Raw genomic sequence first — 13,783 nt, 5'->3', positions numbered from 1 at the left:
TCTCCATTCGTAAACCGAAACAAAAATAAAACGTTCAAAACAACACAACTGTAATATCATTCCCGAAACTGGGTTACACTTTCTTTTAAGGGGTTAGGTACAGCTTACAGCAGTAAAAGTTTGGAAATATTCAACACTTTTTTCCTCCATTACTGTATCTTGTATAATAATGAAAATTAGTATGTGTAAAACACTGTCCTTCTGCCATATTAAGAAAATATTTTTACAATTTAAAAAAAATATTTACATTTTTTTTTTCAAAATTCAGTTCACTGTGCAGTGATGAAGCGTTTCCCACGTAACTAAAAATTATCCAACATTCTGTGATGAAAATTTGTGTGTGTATTTATGCATGTCATATCTACAATATAATGCAAGATCAGGTCTCTGCCTTTGATAGATTGTCTGACAAAAAACAAATTCATTTGAAAACTGATCAAATATCAGTATTTTCTTCTAACACAAAATAAATATTATTTATTAAGGAATGTAGTTGAAAGAGCATGATATTGTAAACATGAATTTCAGCAATAAAATAAAAGAGAGAGAATATGAAAAAGTTAACAAGTTTATGAGTTATGAGGAAAACGTTTCATCATTGCACAGTAAACTGCCACCACTTTGAATTTTGAAATATATATATATATTTAAATCGTAAAAATAGTTTTTTCATATAGCAGAAGGACAGTGTTTTACACATACCAATTTTCATTATTGTACAAGATACAGTAATGGAGGAAAAATATGTTGAATATTTCCAAAAGTTTTACTGCTGTAAGTTGTACCTAACCCCTTAAGGAAATTAAATTGCATAAATGTTGTGAAGACTTTGTGGATTGTATTGCAGGAGTTGAGTTGATTGTTACCGTGACATTTCAGTGGTCAAAACGGGCCTGTGTTGAGGAAACAGGTGGGTCAGATTGCGGACCCGACGCACGTGGACGGGGCGGGCACAGTGAATCACTGCTGCTGAAGATGTGTCCGGGCGGCCTTCACCGACAGCTGGGAGCGCAGTGTTCCTGCATCTCACCGGACACACCCAGCGGCCATCGTGACCTCCCGTGATCTTTTATATCCCGATATCACAAATTGGTTACAACTACTTTCGAATTATTCACAATGAATACCACCTAATTAATTTCTATTATTCGAAAGGTCATCCAGTTTCTCAATCCCAGTTGGCCACCCACTTAGATGGGAAAGTAGCAAATTTTTATGGAAAGAAACAAATACAAAGCATAGAATACCTAACAATGGAAACGAGGAATGCAACATGGAACGGGTAACTAGTGAAGTATGAAAAGAACGAAAAAAAAGAAAGACAATAGTATCATTATAAGAATGGCGAATCCAGAAAGGAGAGGAAGGAAAAAAGAAAAGGATATAGAATAGAGAGATGAACAAACAACGAAGAGAAAAATAAACAAACAAATAAAATAATTGAAGAGATAAGGAAATGAAACAAATATGAAATAAACGAGAAGGAAACGCGATAAAATAAGTAAATGAAAAGAGAGTTCAGTAAAGGAGAAAGGAAGAAAGAAAGAAAAGGAGAAAAATGAATTAAATTGCAAATACAGAAAGAATGAAATGTAAGTAAAAATAAATTATGAATAATTTCGTAACACACCAACTCCAGGATGACACTGTAGACGTATTCTACGTCAAAAAATGAAAGCATAAAGATAGAACCGTCCCATGTCGTGGTATAAGGCTTCATGTCTGGACTCGCGTTACGGAACGTGCGTTGGTTCAAGTCCTCATGGTGAAGGGAATTTTTCACGAAATTTCGGCCAGTGCATGGTACTAGTGTCCACCCGACATCGTGTTGAATTAGGGAAGCTGCGCTAGGTACCCAAACCCGGTTTTGAAAACTAGCTATAATGGCTGGGGGGATTATCGTGCTATTCACACGATACCTCCGTTCTGGTTGGATGATCGTTCACTTCTACTGAGGCATGTAAATGTGAAGCCAACATTTGTCTGATATGGTCTTCGTGCAACGAATAATAATAATAATAATAATAATAATAATAATAATAAATCATATTCATAACAAATCAGTAATACATATACAGTCGCCATCTAGTTCACAACAGTAGAACCAGTCTCAACAATAGTACACACGCCTTCGGATTTCAACCAAAAATTAACTCGCGATATGACCAGAGATGTTAAAGCGAGTATAAATAACAGCGGAAAAAAAAAGAACAATCAATTATAACGTTGAAATAATTCAATATAACAAATCAAATTTTGCTACTTATAAGATGTTGCTTTCAAGCAGCATTTTTTATGGTCATGAATTTCATTCTCTGTATGACTAGCATAATATCATCGTCTTCTGTGGCCGAATTAACAAAACTACCGTATATTGGTGTACCTGAATAAATTGAATTTTGAGAAGGGATCATTAAGTTTAGGAAATCACTTCAGACCAATATACTGTAGTATATTCTGTATATGATAACGTTGTGCAATTTGTGTTCTTTTGTTTTGTGTGTTTTTGAAAAATATAATTGCAAATAATGCTCCGCCATAAATGTAACAAAAACCTTGTGCATCCCTCGTGTTTATCGTACGGCTCGTCCTTCCCCACATGTTACCTGCACTTTGTTTAGGTCTACGCTTTCACTGTGCCTAAACGAGATGCTCTACCGTATTATTATTATTATTATTATTATTATTATTATTATTATTATTATTATTATTAAACAACTAGAGAAAACCAAAAAAAAATAAAAATTAAAGAATAAATGAAAAAAACGAGGAAATGAAAAAATACAACGCAAACAAATGAATATGGAATGAAATAAATGAAGAAAGAAATAGATATAAATGGATATCGATAGAAATAATGGTGATAATGTATATAGAATTAAACAGACAAATGAATGAATAATAAAGGAAAGAAAAATTAAGGAAACATTAGAAATTAAAATAAAGAAGGAAATTAATAAACAATATACGAATCAAGTACACAAACACAAGTAGGAAGAAATGAAGAAACAAATTAATACAAAATTCAATGGAAAGAAAGAGAGGGAAAACAAGGAACTGAAAAGAGTATGGAGCAAAAGAGGAAGGAATAAAAAACAGAGAAGTGAATGAATGTATGAATGAATGCATGAATTAATTAGTAAGTAAGTGAATTAATTAATTAATAAGTGAATAAATAAATTAATTAGAGTGAAGAGAAGGATAATTGTTGGAAAGAATAACGAAGAAATACAGTAAAAGTGTAACAAATGGGAGAAAATGAAATTAAGATTGAAATAGTATATTAAAACAGTCCCATACAGCTCGCTACCACAGATAACAGCTGGCACCATTTGACAATAACGAATTCAGCAACTATGCTTGTATGCATGAAAGTTAAATGTGTTGTGCAGTGAGCGACAAGAATAATGAAGGCTGTATGAAATCAGTGACCATCCCAAGTGATTGAAATTTCGGGATGACCCTGCGCCGTGTCCAAGTTGAGTCATGCATTGTTCACTGGCCATCATCGTGATGGGAATCTGTCATTGTTCACGTGCGGCGCTCTGTGTGGGAACCTCTTGAGGATAACGGTTATGCTGTCACCGCCCTCGCTGTAATGTGTATGACATGATGTGTGGTGGTATTGGGGCTATGATTTAATAATAGCAGGAAAGAAAGAAACATTCTGAAAACAAAAATACTTATCCATATTCTCTTTCTTCAACAGAATCTCCCAGGGTCGTATCTAATTTTACTCTTTTAGTATAGATGCCTAGTTTTTAAAACGGAATTATTTTGATACTCGAAAATATAGATTCCAAGATTTTCATGGAAACATGGACAGCCTGGGTACTCGTTCTAGAAATGACCCTTTATTATCTATGCCTTGCCATAAACAGCTCACTATTCTTCCTCTTTCACAGCATCAGCAATTCGTTTCTGGAACTCCCTACCCAACTGTCGAACGATATTGCAATTTAAAAATACATTTTTTAAACACGTGACCAGTACTAAGCCATATAACTCGCTTCAGATTTAATTGTACCGTTTCTTTATCCTATTATTATTGTTGTATGTATTCTTATAATTGAATTATAAATGTACATTGCTGAAGTTACAGGAGAATGGAGAAAGTTACACAACACAGAACTGCACGCATTGTATTCTTCAGCTGACATAATTAGGAACATTAAATCCAGACGTTTGAGATGGGCAGGGCATGTAGCACGTATGGGCGAATCCAGAAATGCATATAGAGTGTTAGTTGGGAGACCGGAGGGAAAAAGACCTTTAGGGAGGCCGAGACGTAGATGGGAGGATAATATTAAAATAGATTTGAGGGAGGTGGGATATGATGATAGAGACTGGATTAATCTTGCACAGGATAGGGACCGCTGGCGGGCTTATGTGAGGGCGGCAATGAACCTTCGGGTTCCTTAAAAGCCATTTGTAAGTAAGTAAGTAAGTAAGTAAGTAAATGTACATTGTAATCCAACAAATTGTTAGTACATATTTTACTCATTTTTCTGAAAATGTCTTCTTTCTTCCTCATTCATGTTTAATTCTCCTTTGTGTATGTGTGCATATATGTAATTTTTCTCATTGTTGTATAGTTATAACTTATAATTTACATTTGAATTTTTAATTCTTGTAATTTGTAATATTGGTTCACTTACCGCTTGCATATTCATTTAGTGTAACTTCTAGCCCTATATATATTTTACAATTATTATTTAGTATGTTTGCATTATTTTACTCAACTTGTGCCTGTATGGCTACATAATTTTTTTATTAGTGTTCTTTAAATATATTAGTCTGTAATAATCATTTATTTGTATTGCTGAAAATTGTATCAACTTGTTTTGTTTCTGGCTAAATGGAAGAGAAGGTCTGATGGCCTTAACTTCGCCAGAATAAATAAATAATATTATTACTATTATTATTATTATTATTATTATTATTATTATTATTATTATTATTATTATATACGTTTTCATAATCCCTGACATCAAAAAAGTGTATCTGTATATGCCGTCTCTTTGTATATCTGTCTATCAACAAAGATTTTTCTTGCCTATTTGTCTGTTTTTGTCCATATTCAGAACCTACGAGTCAGTTTATCCAATAATGTTGTTATAATCTACATGAAATATACTTAGTTTACATTTTCACTTTTTCAAACGTTCCCACTTCTGAGCGGTTGCCTGTTCTGAAATGCCAGTTTGTGGTCCCTCTAATTTTCCTCCTTTTCACTGCATCGTCGTTATTGGAATCTCAAAAGCAACTCAAATTTCCAAATTCTCCTTCAAAGCCAATGAACTCGTAGCTTCAATGAATCTGAGAAACCAAAACAAAATAAGTGGTTCCCTTGCTCATTCTTTCGAATCCAGTGAAAGTATTTTCATTGTTGCAATGTCCACTTTTATACGTTTAAATTAATATTTAAATTTGTTTCAATTATAAATTTCTCCACTTTTTACAACTTCATGCGTTTTTCTTCGTACAAAAAAGAACACTATTAACCGACAAAAGGTGTAATCTTTTGCCAGGAAAAAATAGAAAACTTACTTGTGTTGTACTTCAACCAGTGTCGCGTGCAGTCAATGTACTATTTTTGCTTTCAGTGTAAAAAAATATGAGTTTCTTACATACTTACAAATGGCTTTTAAGGAACCCGCAGGTTCATTGCCGCTCTCACATAAATCCCTCATCAGTCCCTGTCCTCTGCAAGATTAATCCAGTTTCTATCATCATATCCCGCCTCCCTCAAATCCATTTTAATATTATCCTCCCATCTACGTCTCCGCCTCCCCAAAGGTCTTTTTCCCTCCGGTCTCCCAACTAACGCTCTATATGCATTTCTGGGTTCGCCCATACGTGCTACATGCCCTGCCCATCTCAAACGTCTGGATTTAATGTTCCTAATTATGTCAGGTGAAGAATACAATGCGTGCAGTTCTGCGTTATGTAACTTTCTCCATTCTCCTGTAACTTCATCCCTCTTAGCCCCAAATATTTTCCTAAGAACTTTATTCTCAAACATCCTTAATCTCTGTTCCTCTCTCAAAGTGAGAGTCCAAGTTTCACAACCATAAAGAACAGCCGGTAATATAACTGTTTTATAAATTCTAACTTTCACATTTTTTGACACCAGACTAGATGACAAAAGCTTCTCAACCGAATAATAACAGGCATTTCACATATTTATTCTGCGTTTAATTTCCTCCCGAGTGTCATTTGTATTTGTTATGTTGCTCCAAGATATTTGAAAGTTTCCACCTCTTCGAAAGATAAATCTCCAAATTTTATGTTTCCATTTCGTACAATATTCTTGTCATGAGACACAATCATATGCTTTATCTTTTCGGGATTTACTTCCAAATCTATCGTTTTACTTGCTTCAAGTAAAATTTCCGTGTTTTCCCTAACTGTTTGTGGATTTTCTCCTAACATATTCACGTCATCCGCATAGACAAGAAGTTGATGTAACCCGTTCAATTCCAAACCCTGTCTGATATCCTGAACTCTTCTAATGGCATATTCTAGAATAAAGTTAAAAGTAAAGGTGATAGTGTATCTCCTTGCTTTAGCCCGCAATGAGTTGGTAAAGCATCGGATAGAAACTGGCCTATACGGACTCTGCTCTAAGTTTCACTGAGACAGATTTTAATTAATCGAACTAGTTTCTTGGGAATACCAAATTCAATAGGAATATCATAATACTTCTATCTTAACCGAGTCATATGCCATACGCAAGACCTATCCATCTTTAAAGGCATGGTTTACAATATATATATATATATATATATATATATATATATATATATATATATATATATATATAATCTATTCGAAATCGTTTACAACCGAAGAAATAAAATCATATTTTAGCATTGAAATATTTATTTCATATTTAGCCAAAATAAATTTCATGTTTTGCCAGAATTTTCTTCATTTTGTGTCGGTGTCTATTAATAACCTAACGGACGGGAAGAAAAAACCCTGCAAGGCTTTGCAAAAGGTGGAGGGATTCCCAACTTCCGGTTAAATAAGGCATCAACCTATTAGAAAGAAGAATCTGAGGAGAATAAGGAGGAACTTTGCGTCGAGTTTTGAAGTTACGACATAAAACAACGGAACAGCCTAACGGACGAGTTGAACGTATATTAGACATCATCTCTTGTTAAAGCACGTCCGGCCTTCCCTCTTGTGCAATACTCACGTTCAAGGTTCGGACTGTCAGCAACAGAACCTTCCAATGCGGTCTGAAATCCCGAAATCTCGGGGCAGAATCTGTACTAGCGAACATCACACACCGCACGTCAAGATCGCACTTATTAATTTAAAGTACTGTGGCCAGGTGGGGGACCACCCTGCTGTAGCCCCGGTGGGCTCTGCCCCGGTCAGATGGAGGTGAGAACAAGAGCATGCAGACATTGTTGCTGTGGAAGTGAAATCTGATACCAGGGCCACCATGCCTGATGATGGGGCGGGAAACGATGGACGCGTACACTCCCTGCTGCTAACAGTATGCGGCACGAAGCACGTCACGGCTGCCAAGTGAATAATAATAATAATAATAATAATAATAATAATAATAATAATATTAATAATAATCTCCTAAACAGGTCAATAAAAAACTAGTGAAATAAATTAAAGCAATATCTCAGTTACTTGAATTGTTATGTAATTAGATTCGTAAAATAATAATTATACGGGTAGAGGATTTTTCAAAAGTAATGCACAATTGCAATTAAAATTCAATGACGGGATTTTGGACAAAAAGCTCAGACAAGTCAAACCTTGTATTTCCTTGACGTGACAGCCCATGAAGGGCCAAGACCAACCAACCGGCTGCTCACCTCACGTCCACATGCCTGAGAAAATCACAACAGAGGTATTGTGTGGTTCGCACAATGATCGTTTGGTTCGCCGTTATAATTTATTTATTTTACTAATAATAATTGTAACATAAAATATAATATAAACAGAAAAACTTTAACTCGCCCCTGAAATAGCAGAACTCGTACCCAGAGGCGGATTCCTGAATTGAAATTAAGAAGTATATAATACAATTTGTCTTATGTCTACTACGCAATAAGAGTATATAAATTTAAATTTACAATTTTTCAATTTTTATAAAATCCATACATAACTTTTTAAATTTAATACTAGAACTATTAGAATTGACAAGATTAGGATAATTAAATATAAATTTGTTATATATTCTTGGGCTTAAATTACTACTATGATTGAATACTGTAGCAATGTTGCATTTTGGTTCAAACAATCTTAAAGAATTCATACCTTTTGTTTCATAGCTATGAAAATACAATTCAAAATTATTTCGACTTTTATGTATGAATTTTATTAATACCGTAACCGGATTTCGCTACTTATCGTAGCTTCCCAAATTCATCATGATGCTGGGTGGGCACCGGTCCCATACACTAGCCGAAATTTCATGAGAAAATTTCTTCCTCCATGAGGATTCAAACCAGTGCACATTCCGTAACACGAAACTTAGGCATAATACCTTAGACAACATTGTGGCTCGAAAACATTTTCAAATGACACTCTACAATTTCTTTAATATCATCTGAAATATATTTTTTGCATCGCTATGCAATACTTCTTTTGTTTTATACAGAAGCACTATGGTTGTGGTGTCTATGGTAACAATTTAATTGTTGACATATTTTGTTATCCCTTGTGTTTTGAAAGCAGTTGTATTGATAATAACATAAAATAAGATGTTCTTAACAGAAAAATTGTGAGATTGAGATCATGATGTTGACAAGGTTTGGTGACAGAAGATGTCCACAAGAGGAGTGCACACTAAATTTAAAGAAATAACAAAACGTCATGTTTCAAAACGTTGTCAGTGGACAGTCTATCAGAACTGTTTATGTCTCTGACAAGTCTACGTGCTTTGAATTTCGCTTCTATTCTACTTGCAGTTGATTGAAAAATAGGCGACCAATTTGGATTAATTTCGTTAAAAGGTCTGAATACCTCTTGTATACTTATTCTGTCATCAAAAGCATTCATAATCAGGATCTCAAGTTTATCTTTTTTTTTTTTTTTTCGTTACGAACTTCTTGTTTTATTTAAAAACCATATTGGATCCGATAAGCCGTACAAATTATCAAAGTTTCATTGTTAAAGCCGTCCAACTTACCAAATTACATAGTGATAAACACAAATATACAATTATTTACATGTTGGATGAATGTTTTCGGTTCAAGGAACCATCATCAGATCTCTCGTAGATACTACAAACAACTTATGTTATAATGTATACAAACAGTGAGACATAGGTTTTAAATGTGAAGTATAATTGAACAATTTGATCGATTGTAACGATGCATGTGAAAGTGGTTAAAATAGTAATATAATCTATGTGTACATGAATAAAATTGTTAAAATATGATCAATCAATCAAATATGTGAATTAAAACTGTGACATTAAGAACAAATCCATATGGTTAAAATACGTATAATAGAAGCAATATGAAGGATGGATTTACAGGATGTCAAGTCGATGTGCTGGTACAATTTGAGAACGGAAATAGATATACGGCTTCATATGCAGATAAAGAGGAAGTATCGTTCGATACATGTGAGGTCTTTTATTCTAAAATAATACGTAGGAATTTAAATATGTTAGAAAATTTATATCTACTTCCGTTCATCAATTGTACCAGCACATCGATTTGACATCCTATAAATGCAGTCTTGTTATACATGTTTTAACCATATGAACCATATGGATTTGTTCTTATTGTCACCTTTATACAGTTCACATATTTGATTGATTAATCATATTTTAATAATTTTATTCCTGTACACATAGATTTTATTACTATTTTATCCACTTCCGCATGTATTCTTACAATCGATCAAATTGTTCAATCATACTTCACATTTAAAATCTATGTCTCACTGTTTGTTTATATTATAACATAAGTTGTTTGTAGTATCTACGAGAGATCTGATGATGGTTCCTTGAACCGAAAACGTTCATCCAACATGTAAATAATTGCATATTTGTGTTCATCACTATGTAATTTGGTAAGTTTGACGGCTTTAACAATGAAACTTTGATAATCCTTGTTTTATGTTGAATTCAATAATGAAACTACTTTCACAACCTGGGGACTAACAAAATTTATCAACAATTAAATTGTTACCATAATAACAATAATCACGTGCTTCCCCCTCCAAAAAAAGAACAAAGTATTGTATCAAAATATCTTTCAGGTGATATCATTTAAAATTGTTTTCGATATCACAATAGTCGCAAAAATATAATTTGTTTTCATAAACATTTTCTTTCTAATTACAAGATTTGACGTGTCTGTCTTTTTATCCATAATCCCTTCATTCTATTTTAATTCCAATTATGCATTACTTTTGAAAACCCTGTATACATTTTAATATACGAGTGACACTGTCACCGAGTGTTTGCTCACTTGCACTGTAAATAAATGCAAACATACATCATTTAACGTATCCTCTAATGTCAAAATCAAGATAAGAAAGAATCCCCAGCTGAAATTTTATACAGTAATCACAACACGAGGCTCGTACATTACTAAGAAAATTTTGATGGCTTAATGTGAAACTAATGTACAGTAACTACAATCGATGTTTCATTCACAAAACAATTCTTAACGGGCAATACGCTTATTTAACATCAACTATGCCATCATGTTTTGCAGTTACTAATTGTATTACATACAATACTGTTCGGAACTGAAATATGATTTTTGTGACCAAGTAGAAGAACGAAATATTATCGATTGTTGTAAAACAAAACAAAACAAAACAAAACAAAAAATGTCAATTTTAGTAGTTACGTTAGTTTCACACAAAGCCCTCGATTTATACTTCATAGAATAATTACACTGGAGAAAATGTGAAAATAGGGAAATGAAGAAGAGATGATAACAATAGTCTATTCAGCCACGGCGACGTAGCTCAGACGGTAATGCTTTGAAACTTGAGGTAAGGCTGTGCTCGGGCTTGGGTTCGACGTCCGCTTGGGCAGATTACTTCCTATTTGTGTTTTTACGGTGGTTTCCAGTAATTGTAAGGCGAATATAATATAATGCCATGGCGAATTCTCGAACTATCTCGCTATCATCGTTATCATCATTTATACCGACAAGTGCAATAAGACTTCAGGCTGCGATATGTTCATAAGAGAGAGAGAGAAAAAACTCTTTATTCGTAATTGACTAGAAATTTGTAGGATTAATAGACTAACATAATTCAAAAGTCACAAAAAGTTTTCAAATCCCGTAATTTTGTTAAAATAATTTTTATAGAGAATGTTACAGGTAGGCCTACAATTTTGTTTCCAAAGTACAGCTCGATTCAGCGTTATTGGCCCTTGTCCTTGGTTATTTGGTTAGTGAGCGAGCTATGTGTTGCATCATAAGTCTATCTATTAGTCTTAGGCTATCTATTTACAATTTGATTTAGGGATTTTGGCCCCTGCAAAAAGTAAGAAGATAGACTAAGAAGAGCGTCTTCCACACGTCCCGTTACTAACCACTACGTCTGTTGATTAAACAATGTCATAATGACTTATATTTCTTACATAAGTGTCCCTCAGCTACGAGCATAGATATTATTTACATTCTTCCTCTATCCTCTTCCCCTCCTATGCACATTTGTTATGAAATTTCTTTCTTATGACGCAACACAAAGCTCGCTCATTAGCCAAACAACCAAGGACAGGGGTCAATAACACTGAATCGAGCTGTACATTTTGCAAGGGCCAAAAATCCCTGAATCAAGCTGTAAGTGGGGGTTTATTTTCACAGACACTTGTGTTTAAATTGTTTCACTGTTTTTACTATGGCAAATAAAATAAATATACATAATTTGAAGCTATTCTTTAATTAATTAATGTGTAATTTTACAGAAAATAATGGTTTTGCCTTTATAAGTACGAAATAACTTTATTCAATGTTATTATGAATTTAATAGCAATTTTTCCATCGCATCAAGCATAAAGATTCATACTGTAATTCTAAATTAACTGAGGTATAACGTTGTGGTAAACTACCTTCCTTCGAAAACCATGTGAGTGCTGCGATGGTTTTAAAAGAAGTCCGGGAAATTAGATAAAATTCAGAATGCAGAACTTACAGTACAGTGTGAATAAAGCGACAGCAAATGAACTATTCAACAGTGTGGCGTATTCTCAAAGATTGGACTATAACTGAACAAATCCCACTCTTTTATGAATCTAGCTGTATCATTATTTTTCCATAGGCTAAAACCACTCCTAAACAAAGTTGGAAGACTTCCAAATGTTTCGTGACTTCAGAATAGCCCTGTATATTATAGGAATGTGGAAAAGAAAGAACATATTAATTTTACGAATGGACAAAGCTAATTCTGCATAGAAAGACAAGCTCTAATTCATATCGCTAAGAGTTGCACGTCCTTAAAAAGATGTACCGGATACTTCATTCCTTGTAAGTGAAAGGGACCTTAAAGATTCATTAAATTAGGATGAAATTGAGGCTGAAGATGAAGATATGACTGTATTTTAATTCAGAGGGTTAGAACTTCTGACCTGTTTCATTTCTTCGCTAGTGGACATGAAGGATTCATATTTGACGCCACATGGACTTTCCTAATAATAATAAATATCCACTAAAAGAGATGTTTGGAATTGAACGGGTTACATCCGCTATTTGTTTATGCGGATAACAGGAATGAGTTAGGAGAAAATCCATAAACTATTAGAGAATTAGGGAATTTTACTTGAAGCAAGCAATGTGACAGGTTTGGAAGTAATTCCGAAAAAAACAAGGTATATAATTATAGCTCGTGACCAGAACATATTACAAAATGGAAATATAAAAACTGAAAATTTATCCCTTGAAAAGGTGGAAAAATTGAAATACCTTGGGGCAACAGTAACAAATATAAACAAGAGGAAATTAAACGCAGAATAAATATGGTAAGTGCCTGTTATTATTCGATTGAAAAGTTTTTGTCTGCTTTCAAAATAACTGAACGTTAGAATTTATAAAATAGTCATATTACTGGTTGTTCTTTAAGGTTGTGAAACTTGGATTCTCACTTTTAGCGAGGAGCAGAGATTATGGTTGTTTGAGAATAAGTTGCTTAGGAAAATATTTGGAACTAAGAGGGATGAAGTTATACGAGAATGGAGAAAGTTACACAACGCAGAACTGCATGTATTGTATTTTTCACCTAACATAATTAGAAATATTAAATCCAGACGTTTGAGATGGGCAGGGCATGTAACACGTATGGGTGAATATAGAAATGCATGTAGAGTGTTAGTTGGAACACCTGGGGTAAAAAGACCTTTGAGAAGGCCGAGACATAGATGGGAGGATAATACTAAAATGGATTTGAGGGAGTTGGTATATGTGGTAGAGACTGGATTAATCTTTCTCAAGTTAGGGACTGATGAGGGGTTTATGTGAGGGCGGCAACGAACCTCCGGATTCTCTGAAAAACATTTGTAAGTAAGTAAGTTATGAATATCCGCTTCTCTCCAGGTAATTTATTCTAGATCAACTAGATTTCCTCTATTTATAGCCAGAAAAATTATCTCTTGAAAATTGAGCTATTACGCAGGACTAAGGCTGATGGCTGACTAACAGACTGACCGGCCGATTGACGGACAGGTGTCGTACCTTGGACTCAAACATTGAAGCCAACTTTATGGTTATTTCCCAAGTGGGAAATATTGCCATGCGAAAGAATTCCTGGACCAAAGGCGGGGTAAATGGGAGTAACTTAA

The 13,783-nt window shown here is 34.0% G+C and overlaps 1 protein-coding gene across 1 annotated transcript in view; it reads right to left on the bottom strand.

The window, feature by feature from the left end:
- Nucleotides 1-13,783, bottom strand: part of dysf (dysfusion) — a 1,258,166-nt gene that overhangs the window by 247,385 nt on the left and 996,998 nt on the right. The window lies entirely within an intron of this gene.

The sequence above is a fragment of the Periplaneta americana genome, chromosome 12, assembly GCF_040183065.1.
Source record: "Periplaneta americana isolate PAMFEO1 chromosome 12, P.americana_PAMFEO1_priV1, whole genome shotgun sequence".
In the NCBI taxonomy this organism is placed as follows: domain Eukaryota; kingdom Metazoa; phylum Arthropoda; class Insecta; order Blattodea; family Blattidae; genus Periplaneta; species Periplaneta americana.
Note: the sequence above shows the minus strand (reverse complement) of the source record. Positions and strands in the feature narration are given on the sequence as shown.